At 36.1% G+C, this 15,693-nt stretch overlaps 1 pseudogene; it reads left to right on the forward strand.

The window, feature by feature from the left end:
• The first annotated feature begins 13,275 nt into the window (after positions 1 to 13,275).
• Positions 13,276 to 14,502, forward strand: LOC129053206 (actin, cytoplasmic 2-like; annotated as a pseudogene).
• The last annotated feature ends 1,191 nt before the right edge of the window (positions 14,503 to 15,693 follow it).

Here is a 15,693-nt window from a genome sequence, read left to right on the forward strand (position 1 = left end):
TCAGCAGGAATATTGACTGGAACTCAGCTCCATTCAGCTGAGGTCATAGTTTCTAATCTGTTGCCGGGGTTGGTCTACATGATTACCCCTGAGTTTCAACCTCCCAAAATGCTGGGGTAAGGGGACAGGCAAATAAAAGTACTATGCGTACTTCCTTTGCCCAAGCAAGCCTCCCACCTCCGCCTCCTGAATAGTTAACACTACAGGAATGTGCCACCATGCCTGGCTAAAATTTTGGTGTTTTGTGGTTGTTTTTGTTGGGCTCAAGTGATCTACTCACCTCAGTCTGCTAAAGTGCTAGGGTTACAGGTATGAGTCACTGCACCCAGCTAAAATTTACTTTCTGAAATTTAACTTTTAGGTCATTTCCTTTTACTCAGTCTTATTCCTCATAAATGCAGTTAAGAATGTTATTGCTTTAAAGTTTCTCTTTGGGTATTCCTGAAGGAATAAATGGACTCTATAGTAATTTTCTAAATGGTGTTAGAAAATGAATAATTACTTTAGTTGAGTAAAGTCTATTTGGCCTTTTTTTGTTTTCTCTCTTCATTTCATTGTGTATAAAGATTGTATTATTTTAACCCTCCTGTATATGTGAAATGAATTTTTACTCTTTCAACTGAATGTAGTAGAAGATTGTTTAAACTGATTATTCAACTACTATATAATTTTGGTTTTCTTCTTTGTGCATATTAGTCTAATTATTGGGATAACAATGTCAAAATTAAATTAATTTTCTTCTTAAAATTTTCTGATAAAATTACCTTAATACACGCAAACAAAAATGTGCCCACACATATCACTTAATTTCTAAAACTTTTAATTTTTCTGCTTCTCTAGTACCTTGTATTCCATCACTCAGCAAAATCTGGCAGCTCCACTTCCAGAATTTACTTGAACTGCACAGCTTATTTCTGATTTCCTGTTTTCACCATAGTCTAAAACACAGTTTATATTGCATTTGCCTCCTGTTTTACACTGTAATTTCCTACTTTACAGTCTAACTTTCTATAAAAAAGAAACTACTTTTTCAAGATCTAATTCAGGTAATTCTATTTGTTCTTAATTGAGACTTCTTTCTAGGTGCTGTCACACCTTATAGCATCAGACATGAATGTCTCCATCCAATTTCATGTGTTCCAGTTATTTTATTTTGAGGGAATGTGTATATACATTTATAAATTTGGGTATGTATGTGTTCACTTATTATTTGTTTTTCCCAGGTGTAATATATGTTTTGCATGCAGATATTTACTAAATCCCAGATAATGGAAAAATAACAAATCTTTTTTTTTTTCTTTCTTGTAAGTAAATTATTTTCTGAAGGAGGTGGGTTGGGAGAAATATATCTTAACATGGCAAGTTTAAAAGAGAAAGTGGCCATTGCTAATGAAAATTATTCTCTAACATTTTCATGTTTATCTTTAATAGCATTGCTGATGATTGCTGATGACATATTCCCTCTCCTCAGTTGTGTAGGTGTCATTCACTGCAATATACTGGCCATCCACACTGGCAACGACTTTGCTGCCATTAAGCTACAGGTGATAAAATTCATCTATGTCATGATATGGCATTCCTTGGTGATTATCTCACATGTAGTGACTCTGGCATTTTTCCCTGCATCTCTGAAACAGGGGAGCTTACACTTTCTATTAATCATATATTTTGTATTATTGTTGACACCATGGCTGGAGTTTTGGAAAAGTGGAGCTCATCTTCCTCCCAACACAGAAAATAATTCCAGTTTGGTGTGTAACTATGGATGCTTATCTTAATCATGCTAGTTATATGCTGCCATCAATTCTCCTGCTGGTTAGCGGTGAAACTGCAGCTGTCAAATGAGGAATTTATTGATAAGAGACAGAGGTGGGCCATAAAATGTACACTACAGCTTTCAGTTTTTAGAAAATGTGATAATAATATTGATATTTAGGTTCTTTGGAGGGAACATTTTACTGAAGTCTTGTTACTCAATAATTGCCGTGTAGCTCATCGTAACCTGCATATTGGCTTTATGCTCATCTTCTGTCAGTATTTGCAATCAAGGTGGTCAGGCAAAGTATTGCCAGGAGATGCTGAAAATCATCCAGAAGCACAGTGATATTGTGTAAGCATCTGGAGAAAATTCAATTAAAAGTTTAACAGTAAGCAGCTGAGGAATTACTATCACTCATGGAGAAGGGTTGGATATTTTCAATAAATGAGTATGCAATATCCATATATACTTTCACAGAACAAAGAGTAAAGAGGGTGAGTTTTACTTTATAAAGATACTCATAAAATATTATAAACAACAAAATCTTGGAAGTAGTTTCTAATAAAATTGATTTTTCTAATGTGACTATGCATTAGTAATTTTTATTTTCTTAAATATAATTCTACAACTTTTTAAACAAATCAAAAATTGATCTGACTCCAAAAACTAAGCAGAAAAAATAACCATAATACACTTTTCACCTAGTACATTTTTGTAACCTATACCTTTAATTTAGTAAGTGTTTGTAATATAGCATATACATTATCAGTGAACATTTTCTTTTCACCCGTTTCCCTCTGCAGTGCAGAAACATTTTAGTTTGATGTAATGTGATCCAATTGTTTTTTGTTGTGTTTTTATAGTCTGTGCTTTTGGGGTCATAGAATTGAGTTTTCAGAAACACAATTAAATTAAAAATAAGAATTACCACATAATCCAGCTACTTTACTTCCAAATATGTACACAAAGGATATAAAATTAGCATGCCAATGATATACCTGCACTTCTATATTCATCTCAGCGTTATTCATTACAGCCAAGATATGGTAACAACCCAAGTGCTCATCAACACATCAACAGATAAAGGGTGGCACATATACACAATGAGATATACTATAGAGCCTTAAAAAAAGGAGGATGATCTTTTATTTATTTGTGACCAAATGAATGGAATTGGAAGATATTATGCTCAATGTAATAAGAGAGGCACAGAAAGACAAGTATAGAATGATCACAATTATATGTAAAATCTAAAAAAGTTGAACTCATTCAAACTGTGAATATGTCAGATGTGGTGGTTCATGCCTGTCACTACAGCACTATGGAAGGATGAGGTGGTTGGATCACTTCAGGTCAGAAGTTTGAGGCCATAGTTGTGTCACTGTACTCCAGTCTAGGCAATGCAGCAAGGCCCTGACTCTCTACAAACACAAAAAATTAGTCAGAGATTGGAGTGTGGGGTGGTGATGGGAGTGGATTGAGAAAGAAGAGGTGTTCATCAAAGGGTAACAAATTTCAGTGAGACAGGAAGAATTTCTGGTTATCCTTTGCATCGAATGGTGATCACAGTTAATAAATATCAACTTCAAAATTGTTTAATAAATAAAAGGACAGGCATGATGGCTCATGTCTGAAATCCCAGCACTTTGGGTGGCCATGGAGGGAGGATCAGTAGAGGTCAGGAGTTCAAGACCAGCCTGGCCAACATGATGAAACATTGTCTCTACTGAAAATAAAAGAATTAGCCAGCTTTGGTGGCATGCTTATCTCACCCCAGCTACTCGAGTAGCTGAAGCAAGACAATAACTTGAACTTGGGAAGTGGCAGTTGAAATGAGCTGAGTTTGCACCAGTGCACTCAAGTCTGGGCAACAGAAGCAAAACTCTATCTCAAAAATACAGATTGTTTAAAACGTAGAGTTTATATAGTCTTACCACAAAGAAAGAAATGGTATGTATGTGAGGTAATGGATATGGTAACTATTACAATATGATTATTTTGCAATATATACATGCATTATAAAAGCACTTTTTGTCCCATAAATATTTATATTTGTTTATTTAAAATACAAATTTTAATAGAATGAATTACAGTTAAAATAAACTTGGCTTAATATACATAGACAGTAATATATGCTAAAGTTCTCTTCTATTTTGAATATTTGGCTTCTATTATTTCTTGAGGAAACAATCACGATGAGAATGGATGAAGAACACTAAAGCTTAACGTTGTATGATTTACATTATTTTGTTGTGGTTGGTCTTTCTCCTTTTTTTCTTTCTACCAAAGCAATGGTGACAACTTTCTTATTCACACTTTCTTCTGAGTTTCTTTCTCCTGAGAAATCACCAGCAAAAATAAAACTTGTGTAGATTTGTGTATATATTTTACTGCCGCTTGTTATGACTCTGTTTGCCTTTGCTTTGGATTTCCCAGCTTCTTAAAACACTGATTTGCTTATTATTTTTTGTCTCTTTGTACCATTACTTCTTCACTCTACCTGCAGGGTCATTTCTTTTTATTTTAGTTTAGTTTAATTTTTTTGAGAGAGAGTCTCTGGCACAATCTTGGTTCAGTGCAACCTTAGCCTCTTGGATTCAGGTGATTCTCCTGCCTCAGTCTCCTGAGTATCTGATATTATAGGCATGCACTACCACGCTTGGCTAGTTTTAGAATTTTTAATTGTAATGGGGTTTCACCGTGTTTCCAAGGCTGATATTGAACTGACCTCAAATGATCTGCCCCCACAGCCTCCCAAAGTGCTGCAATTACAGGTGTGAGATGCCACACCCGGTTTGATCATTTTCTTTATTAGATCTACATGCTGCTTCTCTTAGTCCTACATATGCCACTATCAACTCATTTATTTATTTTATGTGATAGGAAGACTCATGGAAAGAGTTGGTCCTGAAAAGGATTAATTTTATTTTTCTTAACTCTCCTTTCTTAAGGCATTTACCCTGTTTTTAGAATCATATTTTATACTTGTCACTAAATCCCATATATCACTTGTCTCTTGCATATTACACCAACAGTCATTTGTATCTGTAAAACTGATTCACACCAGTATTCTTGAAATACTATTTTGCTTTGGATTACACGACTCAACTTTCATCTGATTTCTCTATTTAATTGTCAGTGTGTTTTGCTTCATTTTATCTAATAGACGTCTGTTCCTTAGATCATTAATGGAACTACATAGAATACCTGTTTCTCCTTCCCTTTCTCCTTCCCCTTTTCCCTTCCCTTTTTCTTTCCTTTCCTTTTCTTTTATTAAGAAAGTGTTCTGTTACCCAATCTGGAGTGCAATAGTGAGAACTTGACTGACTACAGCCTCAAATTGCTGGGCTTAAGCAATTTTCCTCCATTGATCTCCTCAGTAGCTGAGACTACAGATGCACACCACCACCCCTGGCATTTTATTGATGTTGTTTTGAGACAAAAGCCTCTTAAGTTTTAAAGCTGTAGTTCTAAGGAATTCAATCAGTGATATGATCTCTGAATTTCTATACATTGTGCTTTTCTTTTTTTTTTTCTTATGAGTGCCCCAAAATTAAGACAGCTAAATTTAAAACTTCCCCTGAACTTCTTTACACTTTCTACATGCCTCTCTCCCATCATTTTTTGTCCAAAAGTACATCACCTATATAACATAAAAACTGGGGATATTCCAAATACAATTATTTTCCCTCATCTCATTCATATTTTATCTTTAACAACTTATTTCTTATCTACCACCTACAAATTTTTTTTCTGGTTGCTGTTTATGCATTAAAGGTGAGGTCATCATTTATTGTTCCCTAAATGATAGTATCAACATCTTAATTTACATCCTTCTTCTGTGTTACCCTGTTCAATTTATTTTTCATTGAGGGTCTAGAATTATTCTACTTTTCAACGAGTAAAATACATCTCTTTTCTTTTCCTTTCTGTTCTTGTTCCTTTCTGCTTTACTATTAACTGTTACTTTATGAAGTGAGGAGCCATTTCAGTGTTATTTACTATTATATCCACCATTTTAGGAGCGATTTCAGTGTTATTTGCTATTATATCCACCATTTTAAGCTAGAATTCTGAGCTATAATAATGTCTCTCTAAGTGTTTAATATTATAATAAATAATACAACTTTGTAATTTCAATATTAAATTTTTGAATACTGTCTATATAGTATTTATGAAACAATATTTTAGTTGACTTGCAGATAAGCTTATGCTATTTTTTCACTCACTCCTTCCATTTCTATCCTTCCTAGCTATAAGACATTTAGAGGTGTGAACTTGACATATTCTTCTCTATACTTGAGAGCCTGTTGAAGTGATGTGAATAAAGAAATGTACACTGACCATTTAATTCATGTTAATAAATATAAATGTTTAAAATTTAAAATTTATTTAAATGTTTTTATTACTGAAATGTATTATTACAGTTATTATATATATTTTTTTATTATTCAAAACTCACTATGGGAAACAAACATGGAAAAATCTCAAGTAATTCATTATTTATCATTCCTTTTATTATAGAGGTCACAAGCCTTCTCCTTACTGGTTAGGACCATATTTCCACAACAGTCGTAACATTTCACTTTTCATTTTCCAGGGAAATCTCAGGAGTGTCTTTTGAACTCTATATTGATATGCCTACAACTGCCCAGTGTAATTCTGTCTTCTTAGGAAGGTATGACTCTGCAAGATGAATATGATAATGTCTTAAAATATCACACTTACATTTAATTGTACAAAACACCACTAATGTAATAATAATATATGAGCTGCACATTATGTAGTCTATATAGAGAGTTAATTTTTACACTCAAATACTTTAGTTAGAGACTGTGAGATTAAACTGGCCCAAGATGGAACTGAATTATCTGTAACAACTACCATGCTGTGGTGAAATGAAGTAACTGAACTCTTAATAATTTGGAAAACAATAAAGTCATATCACTTAAAATTTGCTAACAGAAACATATATTTCTTAACTGTTTCTTATTACATGAAAGACAGAATGGCTTTCATGATAATGATGGAAGCAGTGTCAAATAAAATCTTACAAGACAGTCTGGACATGATGGCTCCATGACTGTAATCTCAGCACTATGGGAGGCTGAGGCAGGTGAATTACTTGAAGTCAAGTGTTTGAGATGAACGTGGCCAACATGGTGAAACCACCTCTCTACTAAAAATAAGAACATTATCTAGGCATGGGGGTGCATGCCTGTAATCCCAGCTACTCAGGAAGCTGAGAGAAGAGAATCCCTTGAACCTGGAAGGCAGAAGCTGCAGGGAGCTGAGATTGCACCACTGCCCTCTGGCCTGGGTGAGAGAGTGACTCCATCTCAAAAAAAGACCTCTCTGAACATTGAAAAGCAAGGTAGATTTCATGAAGTTTCTATTTTATGTTGTTATTAAAGTTAACTGGGTTTAAAGTGAAGAGATATAAGGAAGAGAAAACAACCTCAGACTTGATTTTTGGAGCTCTGGAATCTAATAACGTAACTCAGGGGTGCGTTTAATGAAGAAAGACAGGACCTCTAAGTTTGGGTAAGACAGTATGTGGCATTGTAACTGACCATCATCACCCATTCTATGGCTTCATGGCAACTGTGAGGAATATTAAATTCTAGATGCAGATTTTGATGCACGTGTGGAAATACGGAGCTTTTCTCAAATAATTGTGGTTGTGTGATTTAAAATGTCTGAGGCTCCCTTAGAGATTATTAGCTCGGAGGCTTTTCTTTAGCCCACCTCAGAGCTTTCTTGGGGACAGAAGTTGACTCCCAGGAGGCATTTGTGGAAAGGAAATATACTAGTTGGAGCCACTAGTAGGAAGGAGTAAGAGTCAGATCAAGCAGTACACAAACAAAATACCTGGAAAGAAGAGGCTGGTGAAGAAAATTGATGTGGAAAATCAGCTTTGAAAAACTCTCACAGTTTGCTGCTGTTTATTTTGGATTGGGTTTTAAATAGTCACAGAACTTGCCCTGTGGCCCACATTGGAGTCCTGTGGCATGATCATGGCCTACTGCAGCGGCAACCTCCTTGGGTTCAAATGATCTTGCCACCTCAGCCTCCTGAGCATCTCACCTCTCTGGAATCCACCAATCCTCCCCCCTCAGCATTTCACAGTACAGGCATGGGCCTCCAAAACTAGCTTATTTTTGTATTTTTTTATACAGAAGAGATCTTGTCATGTTGTCAAGACTGGTCTCATACTTCTGGCCTCAAGTGATTTGTTCTCCTAAGCCTTCCAAATTGGTGGGATTACAGATATAAACCACCATACCCAGACTCCTACTGGTATATTTAGAAGGATATAAGAATGTCCATTTTGGATGCATGCATGGAGAAGACCCCAAAACTTTTCACTTTTCGCTGACTTTGGAATAAACACTAGAGTTCCTGAAGGAGTCCATATGCAAATTCTGGACAATTTTTCCTTTCTTTCTTTTCCTCTTCTTCTTTTCCCTCCTTGGATTGTTTTTTTTGTTTTTTTTTTTAAGTGTGTCAAGGACAGCAGATGATGAAAAGGATGACAGAACACAGATTAAATGTTCATACATGACAAATAATACAGACTGCAAAACTAGCTTTAAAGAGTTGTGAAACAAGTACACAACCCACAAACTAAGCAATTGTGGAGGTCAAGAATTTGTTATCTGAATATGATGAATAATATTCAAAGTGTTCAACATTCAACAATAAAATAAAAGACATTCAAAGATAAACGCAAAAAAAGCACATTCGAAGAAAACATAATTAAAAGAAACTATTTCAGAAAGCCCAGGCATGGTACTAACTAGGGAAATCTTTCAATTCTCTTCAATTTAATGTTCTCAAAGACCTAAAGGAACCCAGTAGAACAGTGATTTAAAATTGACAATACCAATAAAGACATTTACATTATTTAAAAAAATGAAATCAATAATCTGTAACTAGAAAGATTGAGTAGCTTGTGAGGGCATGCAAAAAGTGTAATGAGGCAACTTGAAGATTGATTGTTTGATATTATTCAGTGTATGAAACAAAAAGAGAAACAAGAATAATGAAAAAAACTAAGGTTGCCATGGAATTCCATCAAGAATATGAACATATTCATAATGGGAGTTCCACTGAAAAAAGAGAAATATGGGGGGAAAAAATATTTGAATGAACCATAGCTGAAACTTCACAAATGTGTTGATAGATGGAAATCTACTGATTCAAGTATCTCCATAGAAAAAAAAAATACTCCAGGAAGAATAAACTCAAAGATATCCACAATGAAACACATGAACTGAAATTGACAGAAGACAAATAAATAGAGAACTTTAAAAGAAGCAAGACAGAAGTAACTGATCACATGCAAGTTATGATTCATGACATTAGCAGCCAATTTCTCATTATAAATTATGGAGGAAATAGGTCATGGTGATGAGATCTTCAAAGTGCTGAAATAAAAAAAATAAGTCAATCATAAACTCAATATCTGTCCAATCAAAATTTAAATTTTTGAGCAAGTAAGGCATTTCTAAGCAAACAGAATTAAAGAGAGTACATTCCTACTAGAACAGCCTTACAAAACATGATAAAAACATACAAGGCATGAAAGTAAAGTAGTATCTCATGTGAAAATAAAGAAATAAAGAACATCAATAAAGTAATTACACCAGGAAATAGAAAAGCCAATATTATTGTATACGGGGTTCTTGTGACTTTATTTTTCTACTGTATTTAAATGACAAGAGGAAAGTCACAGTATCTTACAACTGTAATCCCAACCAACGATGGGGATTTCTTGAGCCCAGGAGTTTGAGACCAGTCAGGGCAACAAAGTGTGACCCTGTCTCTACAGAAAATCAACAAAAATAGCCAGCTGTGGTGGCATACACTTCTGTCCCAGGTACATGAGGAGTCGAAGTGGAAGTATCCCTTGAGCCCAGGAGCTGGAGGCTGTAGTGAACCATGTTTATCCTATGTGACTGAAACCCTGTCTCAATGAAGTAAAATAAAATTCAATAATAACATAAAGAAATGACAGAGAATAAAACAATAATTACATATCTGTGTTGTTGGTAGAAAAATATGTAATATTTTTGTATAAAAATTTTTGTTATACAAAATTTGTATAACAAAAATCGTACAAAATTTGTATATGAAATTTTGTATAACAAACAATTTTTGACAAAAAATAGAAAGGTAGGGAGAGCAATATGAGAAAATGATTTTTGTGTAATGTCAATAGTCAGTTATTGTAATTCACACTATATTATTATAAATTTAAGATATTAATTATAATATCATTAATAGACCATAAGAAAATAACTGTTCAAATATACTGAAGAGAAATGAAGGAGTCAAAATGGTACCTTAGAAAAACAAATGCAAATATAAGCAGTTTTGGAGGAAAGAAATACAACAACACCAATAACAAAACTTTTAGAAAAAAAGGACAAAAATAGGAAAATAAATTCTTGTCAGAAATTAATTTCCATCCAAATAAACTCCAGTTAAACATCAAAGACTGGCAGAATAACTTTTTAAATATTCTAAAATTGAGGGAAAATATAAAGCAAACTGTAACCAAAATAGAGGTAGAATTACTAGACAAATATCAAAATTGTTTAATTGATCAAGAAGGTATAACACTTACATATATACCTATTAACAGATCCTCAGGATATATGAAACAATAATAAATTGATTTCAGGAGCTAGACAGTCCTTCAATAATAGTAATAGTGGGAGATTTCAACACCTCACTTTCAACAATGTATGAAATGACCAAATCCAAATTCAATAAGAAAACAAAGGTCTTGAAAAGCAGCATAAACCAAATAAGTCTATGTGACACATACAAAACACTCCACTCCACAAGCTGACTACACATTCTTCTAAAGTGCATGTTTGTTATTCTCTGTGCTATCCCCAGAATAGACTTTATGGTAGGCCACAAAGGAAGTCTATTATATTTAATATTACTGAAATCACATATAATGTTTTCTCCAACCACAATGTAATAAAACTAAAGACCATTTTCTTTTTTTTTCTTTTATTTCTTTTTTTCTTTCTTTCTTTAAAATAAATAAATAAATAAATAAATAAATAAGTTGGAGTCTCACTCTGTCACCCAGGCTGGAATTCAGTGGTGTGATCTCGACTCACCACAATCTTTCATGTTCAAGCAATTCTCCTGCCTCATACTCCTGAGTAGCTGGGACTATAGGCACACACCATCATGCTAGGCTAATTTTTGTAGTTTTAGTGGAGATGGAGTTTCACTGTATTGATGAGGCTAGCCTCAAACTCCTGACCTCAGGGGATCCACCCACTTCAGCCTCTCAAAGTGCTCAGATTATATGCATGACCACCATGCCTGACTGAGACTCATTTTCTAAAACCTGAAAAATATATATTATTTGGAAATTAATAAATACACTCTTCAACAACCTATGGTTAACTGAAGAATCTGCAAGGAATTGAATAATTTTCACAAATGAAAGAAAAATTAAAACATACTAAAGCTTCTGAAATGCAGCTAAATCAAAGTTGAGAAATATATATGTGTAAACATATAGATATATAAGAAGAAATGTAAAATTTATAACATAAATGTACACACAAGGAAGCAGAAAAAATGTAAACTAGAGGACAGTACTTTTGTAAAAAATATGGCATAGTAAAGGAAGCTGCCATCAATTGCCCCCAACCCTAACCCCTCAAGAACACCCACAGAAAAACCAAAACCAAGTATGCAGTGCCGAGATTATCACCATCAATAACGCAGAGCTCAAAACTGAGAATGAGGCTGTTTCTAGGGTGACAGAGAAGTGAAGAAACCAGGCAGAGGGCAAAAATTTGGCCTTTTATATTCATGACACTAGTCCTCTACTCTGCTGACAAATAAGTGTTAAAAAATAGAAAAAGAAAAACTCTTCTGACTCTTGGTTACTACATTGAATAAAATAAAGTTGAAGTGGATGGACAGCTTCCCCATCACTTTGGATTTCCTGGCAGCAAAACTATTCGTGCCTTAGCCCAAGGAAGCCTTGTGAGCACCTGAAAAGTGAAAAATAACCTGGGGACAACAAGGGATGAAGTAGCAAGACAGGACTACCATCTCCAGCCTGGATAGCTCAGTCACAGGAGATGCCAAACCTGAATGCCTCTACAGCATTACCATAAGGTATGAGGTATATCGTATAATTTACTTGATGACAAACCTGTAGAGAGCCTTCTCACAGGCTTAGGATATCCCCTTCAAAATCTCTCAGACAGGAGACTGTCAGTGTTTCAAAGTTTGTTAGAGCTGAGATAAACCTGAGCTTAAGGCACCATCTACTGCCAAACAGAGGAACTGACCTAGCCAAAATCAAGTAAACCATGTCCCACCATACTTTTGTCTTAAAGAAAACCCAAAGCAATTATATACAACAAAATGCAAAATAAGACAGAGAAAACAATAAACTAAATAACTAGTCCTTCAATAAAAAGATATATATGTATAACCACAAGAAATAATACCAAACAGGTAATTATAACATCCCTAAATGGACAAAGCATAAACCATTGACCAACGCTAATTAATAAGAATGGCTATCAGTGGTTATCGGATCAAGAATTCAAAATATCAGTTTCCAGGAAACTCAGATCTCTAAAACAACACAGAAAAGGAACTGATACAATTCTGAAAGAAACTTTTAAAAATGGACTGAAAGTATTTAAAAATAAAAAGAGTCCCAGAACTGAGAAATATACTGGTTGAAGTGGAAAATTCAGAAGGCTTTCAACAGCAGAAGAGAACAAACAGAATGAAGAATCAGTGAGCTCTAAAATGAGTTAGGACCAGGTGTGCAGGCTCAGGCCTGTAATCACAGCATTTTGGGAGGCTGAGACTGGTTGATCAGTTGAGGTTGGCAGTTCAAGACCAGTCAGGACACCATGGTGAAACCCTATCACTACTAAGAATACAAAAAATTCTCTGGGCATAGTGGTGCACACCTGTAATCCCAGCTATTCAGGAGGCTAAGAGAGGAGAATCACTCGAACCTGGGAGGCAGACATTGCAGTGAGTCAGTGTTGTGCCATTGAACTCCAGCCTGGGCAACAGAGAAAGACTTTGTCCACAAAAAAAAAAAAAAAAAAAGTAAAATAAAAAAGAAAAGAAATGAAAATTAACATAGGTTATTAAGAAATGAACAAAGAACAAAACAGAAAAACAATCAAAAAGAATGAACGACATTTACCAGATATACAAAATTCTCTTGAATAAGCAAATCTAATATTTAGCAATATTCATGAAAGAGTTCAGCAAATGGAAGGTATATACAGCATATTCAAATGAATAATAACAACTTTCAAAAATTTGAGAGATATAAATATATAGGTTCAGAAAGATCAGAGACTACAAAAAAGATTAATACACCATAAAACTACCCCACAACAAACAAGAATCAAGCACTCACTCTCAGTCACCACTGCAAGCTCACCCACCTTGTTCTTCTACCACTCTACTATCCCACTCCTCCGCCCATCGCAATAGAAAAAGATATAGCCATGCTGGTCATTGATAATGGCTCTGGTGTGTGCAAAGCTGGCTTTGCTGGGGACGACGCTCTCCGAGCCATGTTTCCCTCCATTGTGGGGCACCCCCAGCACCAGGGAGTGATGGTGGACATGGGCCAGAAGGACATCTATGTGGGCAATGAAGCCCACAGCAAGCACAGCATCCTGACCCTAGAGTACCCCATCGAAAATGGCATCATCACCAATTGGGACAACATGGAAAAGATCTGGCACCATTTCTACAATGAGCTGCATGGGGCCCCAGAGGAGCAGCCAGTGCTGCTGACCAAGGAACCCCTGAACCCCAAGGCCAACAGAGAGAACATGACTCAGATTATGTTTGAGACCTTCAACACCCCAGCCATGTACGTGGCCATCAGGGATGTGCTGTGCCTCTATGCCTTTGGGCACAGCACTGGCATTGCCATGGACACCGGAGACAGGGTCACCCACACGGTGACCATCTAGGAGAGCTACTCCCTTCCCCATGCCATCCTACTTCTGGAGCTGGCTGGTTGGGACTTGACTGAGTAACTCATGAAGATCCTCAAAGAGCAAGGCTACAGCTTCACCATCGCAGCCGAGCGGGAAATCATGTGCGACATCAAGGAGAAGCTGTGCTAGGTCTACCTGGACTTCAAGCAGGAGATGGCCACTGCCACATCCTCCACTTCTCTGGAGAAGAGCTACAAACTGCTCGCTGGCCAGATCATCACCATTGGCAATGAGCGGTTCTGGTGTCCAGAGGTGCTGTTACAACCTTCCTTCCTGGGTATGGAATCTTGCGGCAACCACTAGACCACCTTCAACTCCATCATGAAGTGTGACGTGGACATCCGCAAAGACCTGTACACCAACACGGTACTATCCGGCGGCACCAACATGTACCCAGGCATTGCTGACAAGGTGCAGATGGTGATCACTGCCCTGGCTCCTAGCATCATGAAGATTAAGATCATTGCACCCCTAGAGAGCAAGTACTCAGTGTGGATTGGCGGCTCCATCCTGGCCTCACTGTCCACCTTCCAGCAGATGAGTATTAGCAAGCAGGAGTATGATGATTCAGGCCCCTCCATCGTCCACCACAAATGCTTCTAAATGAACTGAGCAGATGTGTAGAATTTGCTGCATGGGTTAATACAGAAGTATAAATTTGCCCTTGGCAAATGCATACACCTCATGCTAGCCTCATGAAACTGGAATAAGTGTTTGAAAAGAAATTGTCCTTGAAGCTTTTATCTGGTATCAGCACTGGATTGTAGAACTTGTTGCCGGTTTTGACCTTGTATTCAAGTCAACTGTTCCCCTTGGTATTTGTTTAATACTGTGTACATATCTTTGAGTTCAAACTTTAGTGCATGTGGCTTGGTCACTTCATGACTGCTGAGGTAAGAACGTGCTTGTGGAAGACAAGTCTGTGGCTTGGTGAGTCTGCGTGGCCAGTAGTCTCTGATCTGTGCAGGGTATTAATGTGTCAGGACTGAGTGTTCTGGGATTTCTCTAGAGGCTGGCAAGGGCTCCTGAAACAGTTGCTTCCATCCTGCCTGTCTGTCAGGGTTGGAAAGTCCAAGTCATAGGACCCAGTTTCCTTTCTTAGCTGATGTTTTCTGCCAGAACACCGTGGGCTGTCACTTGCCTTGAGTTGGAAGCAGTTTGCATTTACACCTGTAAATGTATTCATCCTTTTAATTTATGTAAGGGTTTTTGTATGAAATTCTCAATTCTTTAAAGAGATGACAACAAATTTTTGTTTTCAACGGTTGTGTGAGAACATTAGGCCTCAGCAACACATCATTGTGTAAGGAAAAATAAAAGTGTTGCCAAAAAAAAAGAATCAAGCTCTCAAAGTCTGAGAAATAAAGAAAATTCTAAAAGCACTAAGGGAAAATAAACAAAAAAAAAATAGAGGAACTTGAAATCATTCGGCAAAAGACTTGTCAACAATAGGCTTTTAAGGAATACACAGCATTAAAAGATATAAATTGTGATGTCAAAAATGTAATTGGAAGAGAGGGTAAATGTCTAGAGTTTTTATGTGACAAATGTTTTCAGCTTAAGCTAGTTGATTATTAACTAAGATGTTTTCTCTGAGCCTTTGATGACCATCAAAAGCTATAGCAGCAACACTAACAATAAAAACAAAGCAGTCAAAGCTTATCACTACTGAAAATAATTAAATGTTAAATATTTAAAAGCAGACATGGGAGGAAGAAAGGAAAAAATGATGTATGACTCAATCAGAAACAACTAACAAGATAACAGTAGTAAGAACTTACCTATCAATGATTATCTTGAATGTAAATGAATTGAAACCAGGTATCTGAGGCTCAGGACAGGCCCAAGTAGTGTTGTGGCTGCCTGTCTGCATTTCAAGGTCACTGTATGGTAGGG

Source organism: Pongo abelii, chromosome Y (genome assembly GCF_028885655.2).
Source record: "Pongo abelii isolate AG06213 chromosome Y, NHGRI_mPonAbe1-v2.0_pri, whole genome shotgun sequence".
NCBI classification, from domain to species: Eukaryota; Metazoa; Chordata; class Mammalia; order Primates; family Hominidae; genus Pongo; species Pongo abelii.